The sequence below is a fragment of the Pimephales promelas genome, chromosome 24 (assembly GCF_988280905.1).
Source record: "Pimephales promelas chromosome 24, fPimPro1.hap1.1, whole genome shotgun sequence".
Classification (NCBI taxonomy): domain Eukaryota; kingdom Metazoa; phylum Chordata; class Actinopteri; order Cypriniformes; family Leuciscidae; genus Pimephales; species Pimephales promelas.
In genome coordinates, this window is record NC_142792.1 from 23,600,970 (window position 1) to 23,609,610 (window position 8,641).

Below are 8,641 nucleotides of genomic sequence, written 5' to 3' on the forward strand. Positions count from 1 at the left end.
GTCTTGTATTTTGTCTTGTGGACTAGGCCATTAGACGTCTGTTATGTGAAAAAGCTTTTTCAGTGCAGTACTGAATAGAAACAATGTTTATATGATCCTTCCTATTACTAAAAATGTTTTTGTTTTTTTTGGAGATTCTGAAAGGTTAATGTAAACTTATGACTAAAGTGTAAATGTAACAAAAATCATACAATTATTAGTCGCCAAAATGTTGCTATGTTTATCACGTTCTCATGTTGCTATGGTTACTGTCAATCATCGCAATTTCATGACTCAGGATTAAAATTTAGCGGATTCACTCCCACATTTAAATGCATTTATCACTCTTTATAATTTACACTGTGAATGTAACCACTGGTGCTCTAGAAGTACGGAAAACAAAATTATTATTTAGATTGTCAATAGCGCTCCCTTTAAGCCATCACTTACCGCGTTCTGCACTCTCCCTAAAACTCTCGTCATAAACACTGAAGTTATCTGCACTGCACAGTGAATCTCTCATTTATATCGCATTAGTAGGGTAGGAAGGGGGGGTTCACCTGCACCCGAAAGATATATTTTTTTAACCTATTTTTTTGTAATCCTTAAGGTGTCTAGAAAAGGAATTTTGATGTTCCCCGCGCAAATTTTTGTCCCATATGTGATTTTTTGTATCATCTTTTGTGTCCGTGCTTGATTTTTGGCTGCGGAAAAAAAGGAAAACTTTAAACCTACATAGAATCTGAACAATACATCCTACAGACACAATCTATCCCATTTTCTCTTCGTCTTTGCAAAAAAGCACATTTATAGGCAGTCTGTTTTTCTCCTTTAGTTTTCGATTTGATAAATCTCCTCCATTTTTCATAACTGGCTATGTAAATTATTGTTGAGCACATGTTGAGCTTGTTCCCAATGTTCACTTGTTGCACATTAAAAATATAACATAGATATTTTAATTAAATAATACATTTTAAGATACAACGTGTTCAAAAATATACATTAATTAAAAATCACATCATGTAATTAGGATTCACTGGTAATGTGAGGTTTATTTAACATACATTTTTAAACTAACTACACAAATACCTACACCATGCACCAACACACAATTAGAAAGGTCTTTCTTGGTGAAGAGCATTTAGCGTTATGGAAGCCCACATTAACTGGCAGATAATGGTCTCTCCAGGTTTCTGTTAAGTTGAAAAAAACATTTTTATGCTTAATAATTAATTAATTATACTTTCATTATTATTATTATTACTACTGGTGAGGGAATGTGTTTCATCTCGAGTGGGACAATCTGAACAAAATAACAACAAACATTCATGGCTCAAATGTGGTGAACTGGACCGGTGGGATCATGATACAGGAGGTGAAACCTGAATTTGATGCCCCCAACTCTCTGAAAATTCCACGAATGCTCCCACTCTACGAGTGGAAAAAGACGCGCTCCCTTATGGTAGATATACCTGAGACCCTAAATTCATCATCAAGTCATGATTAGATGATGTATAGTGCATAAACACTCAAATGAACACCAAAAAATGTACAAATAAATTGTGACATTGGATCACTGGAACTCCTGTCCTCAGGACCCTATTGATATATGTTTTCTAACTTTTGTACTTTTACAGTCTTTATGATGTCTAAGAAGCAAATGTTGATGATCCCCACCTGAAACATGTTGGTCCAAATGAACATCTCCCATAATAAGTAGATACTATTCAAACCATTATATTGGTGTTATATTTATTGAAACAAAACAGAAAACCACTCATATATTCAAATACTGTATGTGTAATGTATATATGAAGAGTTCAGATGCAAAAGCCTCTCAGTGCCATTTGAAATTTGGTTCTAGAATGACCATTTTTATCAAGCTTGTGTATTTAAGTTCAGTAATTTTACTTAAATGACCATTAATAGGTAATCTTCATTGTCATTTAAGTGAAATTACTGAATTTAAATATACAAGCTTGATAAAAAATGATAATTTTAGAAGAAAATTTCAAATGGCACTTCGAGGCTTTTGCATCTGAACTCTTAATATAGGGTATAGCAAATCCCCATTAGAATAAACTGAAATAGAAAAAAAGTGATTCTAATCAACCCCTCCTTGCACTGCCACCTTAACGTGGTGGAGGGGTTTGAGTACCCGAACGACCCTATGAGCTATGTTGTCCGGGGCTATATGCCCCTGGTAGGGTCTCCCAAGGCAAACCGGTCCTAGGCGACGGGTCAGACCATGAACGGTTCAAAAAACCTTATGAGTGAAGTGAAAACAAGGACAGCAGGGGCCCCACCTTGGAGCCAGCATGTGAGCGCCTGGTGGCAGGGCCTCCCACACGGTGTCCGGCAGGGCTCAGTCCGAAGAAGCAACGTGGGGCCTCCTTCCCGTGGGCTCACCACCTTCAGGAAGGACCGTAAGGGGCCTGTGCTGAGAGGATCGGGCGGCAGTCGAAGGCGGGGGCCTCAACAACCCGATCCCTGGACATGGAAACTAGCTCTAGGGACAGAATGGCCCCCCTGACCTGAACCCGAGTAGTGTTTAGTTATTGGACTTCTGTGCTAGTCACAGTTTGTCCACAACGAACACCATCTTCAAGCAAAAGGGTGTCCATCAGTGCATGCAGCACCTGAACACCCTAGGGCGTAGGTCGATGATCGACTTTGTGGTCGTTTCATCTGATTGCAGCCATATGTCTTGGACACTTGGGTGAAGAGAGGGGCAGAGCTGTCAACAGATCACAACCTGGTGGTGAGTTGCATCAGATGGCGGGAGAGGAAGCTAAACAGACTCGGCAGACCCAAGCGTACTGTAAGGGTCTGCTGGAAACGTTTGGCAGTCTCCTGTCAGAGAGATCTTCAACTCCCACCTCTGGAGGAGCCTCGACCAGATCCCGAGGGAGGCTGTAGATATTGAGTCCGAGTGGACCATGTTCTCCACCTACATTGTCGAAGCGGCTGCTCAGAGTTGCAGCCGTAAGGTCTCCGGTGCCTATCGAGGCGGCAATCCCCGAACCCGGTGGTGGACACAGGAAGTAAAGTATGCCGTCAAGCTGAAGAAGGAGGCCTATGGGGCCTGGCTGGCTTGTGGAACTCCTGAGGCAGCTGACTGGTACCGGCAGGCCAAGCGGACTGCAGCCCAGGTGGTTGTGGAGGCAAAAACTCGGGCCTGGGAGGAGTGCACTTTTATGATGGACAGATGCACTTTTATGATGGACAGATGCACTTATGTGATGGATAGATGCACTTTTATGATGGACAGATGCACTTTTATGATGGACAGATGCACTTATGTGATGGAAAGATGCACTTTTATGATGGACAGATGCACTTATGTGATGGATAGATGCACTTTTATAATGGATAGATTAACTTTTATGATGGATAGATGCACTTTTATGATGGATAGATTAACTTTTATGATGGACAGATGCACTTTTATGATGTACAGATGCACTTTTATGATGGACAGATGAACTTTTATGATGGATAGATGCACTTTTATGATGGACAGATGCACTTTTATGATGGATAGATGCACTTTTATGATGGACAGATGCACTTTTATGATGGACAGATGCACTTTTATGATGGACAGATGCACTTTTATGATGGGCAGATGCACTTTTATGATGGACAGATGCACTTTTATGATTGATAGATGCACTTTTATGATGGACAGATGCACTTTTATGATGGACAGATGCACATTTATGATGGACAGATGCACTTTTATGATGGACAGATGCACTTTTATGATGGACAGATGCACATTTATGATGGACATATGCACATTTATGATGGACAGATGCACTTTTATGATGGATAGATGCACTTTTATGATGGACAGATGCACTTTTATGATGGATAGATGCACTTTTTTTTCTCAGTGATCGTAAATAAAACAGAATTCCATTTTTCTCGGTTTAATGAAAACCGATAGGTCGTTTTATGGCACATAGACATATACACTAGACCTCACCTTGGCTACAGAAGTTCATTGGAACGAATGCGTCAATAGAGCCGCCATCTTGAAACAGGGGAGCCCCTCCACTTTAATGCATCAGCGTCAATGTAGTAGACACAGTAAATCACCATAAATCATCATGAATGCGATTTTTCTTGTTTTTTTTTGGTTTGTTCCAACGGTCAGACATGTATTTATCATTGATTCCAGAAAGAAATTATTATTATTATTTTTTTTTTTAAACATTCTTTCTAGTTCAGATTTAATCCGTGAACATCATACGCTGCACAAAAGTCCGCCACCATCAATGAATTTGAAGTAAAGGCAGAGATAGCAGCATTACCTTGCTACTTCCTATGACAAGACCCCTGTTCCAAGATGGCGGCGGTTTTGACGCATGCTTAGACCCCCAAGGTGAGTCTAGTGTATATATCTATGGTTATGGCAGAGGCGAATAAACATCTGGATATCTCTCCATTGGAGCGTGTTAACGCAAACGTGTAAGTTTCACGTTTGAGGGGGTTAAACCGTGACATCTACACATTTTCCAAAGTGGACTATTTAGGCTGCTTCATTAAAAATGTGACATTTAGACGTTTTTTTCGCCGTGGATCGAGGCAAATGAATCCTTTTCACCTTGAAAATAATAAATGTTTTTTGCATTTTAAATAATAGACCATTTCTCAGTGATCGTCAATAAAACAAAATTCCATTTTTCTCGGTTTAATGAAAACCAATAGGTCATGATGGTAAGTTTCAGTTTTAGTGTAAGTTTCACGTTTGAGGGGGTTTAAACCGTGACATCTACACGTTTTCAAAAGTGGACCAACGTGATTATTTCACGTCTTGTCGTGATAGGGGTTGGGCACTGAAGTTACAGGAGTTTCTTCCCGCAACGGAACTAGGTCGAGTATTTAAAAGGTTATGGTTAACACCGTTAACGTGGTTTAACGTCGATGTAATACGTTGTTTTAGCGTACCTTTTGCTTAAACGAGGAGCTGGGGGACGCCCAAGAAAATAGACATTTTACTCATTTGGCTGCTTCATTAAAAATGTGACATTTAGACGTTTTCTTTGGCGTGGATCCAGGCAAAAGAATCCTTTTCACCTTGAAAATAATAAATTTTTGTTTTTTTTGCATTTTAAATAATAGAACATTTCTCAGTGATCGTAAATAAAACAAAATTCCATTTTTTCGGTTTAATGAAAACCTGACATCTACACATTTTCCAAAGTGGAATATTTAGGCTGCTTCATTAAAAATGTGACATTTAGACGTTTTCTTCGGCGTGGATCCAGGCAAATGTATTTTTTTCACCTTGAAAATAATAAAAAAATAAAAATAATAAAAGAAATCGTTTTTTTTTTTTTTTTTTTTGTATTGTGTTTAATGTTGTTGTTGTTTCTTTTTCTCTGTCCAGCGCTTTGATCAACGCATGGTTGTTGTAAAGCGCTATATAAATAAAAAATTGATTGATTGAGATATCGAAACTCAAACTTTCGACCCGAAAAAAAAAACGACAGTTTTACCCCTTACGTTTTTTTTTTTGGGGCGAAAAATTAAGTATCCCCAATCTTCTCAAAACTCTGGATTCTGATAGAGGGCCATGAGACATAGACCTGAGTGCAACAATGGAGGCTCTAGACCCTTCCAGAGCTGAGATATCGAAAATCAAAATTTCGACCCGAAAAAAAACGACAGTGTTACCCCTTACGTTTTTTTTTTTGGGCGAAAAATTAAGTATTCCTAATCTTCTCAAAACTCTGGATTCTGATAGAGGGCCATGAGACTTAGACCTGAGTGCAACAATGAAGGCTCTAGACCCTTCCAATGCTGAGATATTGAAACTCAAACTTTCGACCCGTAAAAAAAACGACAGTGTTACCCCTTACGTTTTTTTTTTTTGGGCGAAAAATTAAGTATCCCCAATCTTTTCAAAACTCTGGATTCTGATAGAGGGCCATAGACTTAGACCTGAGTGCAACAATGGAGGCTCTAGACCCTTCCAGTGCTGAGATATCGAAACTCAAAATTTCGACCCGAAAAAAAAACGACAGTGCTACCCCTTTCGTTTTTTTTTTTTCGGGCGAAAAAAGAAGTTTCTCCAATCTTCTCAAAACTCTGGATTCTGATAGAGGGCCGTGAGACATAGACCTGAGTGCAACAATGGAGGCTCTAGACCCTTCCAGAGCTGAGATATCGAAAATCAAAAATTCGACCCGTAAAAAAAACGACAGTGTTACCCCTTACGTTTTTTTTTTTTGGGCGAAAAATTAAGTATTCCTAATCTTCTCAAAACTCTGGATTCTGATAGAGGGCCATGATACTTAGACCTGAGTGCAACAATGGAGGCTCTAGACCCTTCCAGAGCTGAGATATCGAAATTCAAAATTTCGACCAGAAAAAAAAAGGACAGTGTTACCCCTTACGTTTTTTTTTTTTGGGCGAAAAATTATGTATCCCCAATCTTCTCAAAACTCTGGATTCTGATAGAGGGCCATGAGACATAGACCTGAGTGCAACAATGAAGGCTCTAGACCCTTCCAGTGCTGAGATATCGAAACTCAAACTTTCGACCCGAAAAAAAAAACGACAGTGTTACCCCTTACGTTTTTTTTTTGGGCGAAAAATTAAGTATCCCCAATCTTCTCAAAACTCTGGATTCTGATAGAGGGCCATGAGACTTAGACCTGAGTGCAACAATGGAGGCTCTAGACCCTTCCAGAGCTGATATATCGAAAATCAAAATTTCGACCAGAAAAAAAAACGACAGTGTTACCCCTTACGTTTTTTTTGGGGGGGGGGAAAATTAAGTATCCCCAATCTTCTCAAAACTCTGGATTCTGATAGAGGGCCATGAGACTTAGACCTGAGTGCAACAATGGAGGCTCTAGACCCTTCCAGAGCTGAGATATCGAAAATCAAAATTTCGACCCGTAAAAAAAACGACAGTGTTACCCCTTACGTTTTTTTTTTTTTGGGCGAAAAATTAAGTATCCCTAATCTTCTCAAAACTCTGGATTCTGATAGAGGGCCATGAGACTCAGACCTGAGTGCAACAATGGAGGCTCTAGACCCTTCCAGAGCTGAGATATCGAAATGCAAAATTTCGACCAGAAAAAAAAGGACAGTGTTACCCCTTACGTTTTTTTTTTTTGGGCGAAAAATTATGTATCCCCAATCTTCTCAAAACTCTGGATTCTGATAGAGGGCCATGAGACATAGACCTGAGTGCAACAATGAAGGCTCTAGACCCTTCCAGTGCTGAGATATCGAAACTCAAACTTTCGACCCGAAAAAAAAACGACAGTGTTACCCCTTACGTTTTTTTTTTTGGGCGAAAAATTAAGTATCCCCAATCTTCTCAAAACTCTGGATTCTGATAGAGGGCCATGAGACTTAGACCTGAGTGCAACAATGGAGGCTCTAGACCCTTCCAGTGCTGAGATATCGAAAATCAAAATTTCGACCCATAAAAAAAACGACAGTGTTACCCCTTACATTTTTTTTTTTGACGAAAAATTAAGTATCCCCAATCTTCTCAAAACTCTGGATTCTGATAGAGGGCCATGAGGCATAGACCTGAGTGCAACAATGGAGGCTCTAGACCCTTCCAGAGCTGAGATATCGAAAATCAAAATTTCTACCAGAAAAAAACGACAGTGTTACCCCTTACGTTTTTTTTTTTTGGGGCGAAAAATTAAGTATCCCCAATCTTCTCAAAACTCCGGATTCTGATAGAGGGCCATGAGACTTAGACCTGAGTGCAACAATGGAGGCTCTAGACCCTTCCAGAGCTGAGATATCGAAATTCAAAATTTTGAGCAGAAAAAAAAACGACAGTGTTACCCCTTACGTTTTTTTTTTGGGCGAAAAATTAAGTATCCCTAATCTTCTCAAAACTCTGGATTTTGATAGAGGACCATGAGACTTAGACCTGAGTGCAACAATGGAGGCTCTAGACCCTTCCAGAGCTGAGATATCGAAATTCAAAATTTTGAGCAGAAAAAAAAACGACAGTGTTACCCCTTACGTTTTTTTTTTTTGGCGAAAAATTAGGTATCCCCAATCTTCTCAAAACTCTGGATTCTGATAGAGGGCCATGAGATATAGACCTGAGTGCAACAATGGAGGCTCTAGAACCTTCCAGAGCTGAGATATCGAAATTCAAAATTTCGACCAGAAAAAAAAACGACAGTGTTACCCCTTATGTTTTTTTTTTGGGCGAAAAATTAAGTATCCCCAATCTTCTCAAAACTCTGGATTCTGATAGAGGGCCATGAGACATAGACCTGAGTGCAACAATGGAGGCTCTAGACCCTTCCAGAGCTGAGATATCAAAAATCAAAATTTCGACCCGTAAAAAAAACGACAGTGTTACCCCTTACGTTTTTTTTTTTTTGGTGAAAAATTAAGTATCCCCAATCCTCTCAAAACTCTGGATTCTGATAGAGGGCCGTGAGATATAGACCTGAGTGCAACAATGGAGGCTCTAGACCCTTCCAGTGCTGAGATATCGAAATTCAAAATTTCGACCCATAAAAAAAACGACAGTGTTACCCCTTACATTTTTTTTTTTTGGCGAAAAATTAAGTATCCCCAATCTTCTCAAAACTCTGGATTCTGATAGAGGGCCATGAGACATAGACCTGAGTGCAACAATGGAGGCTCTAGACCCTTCCAG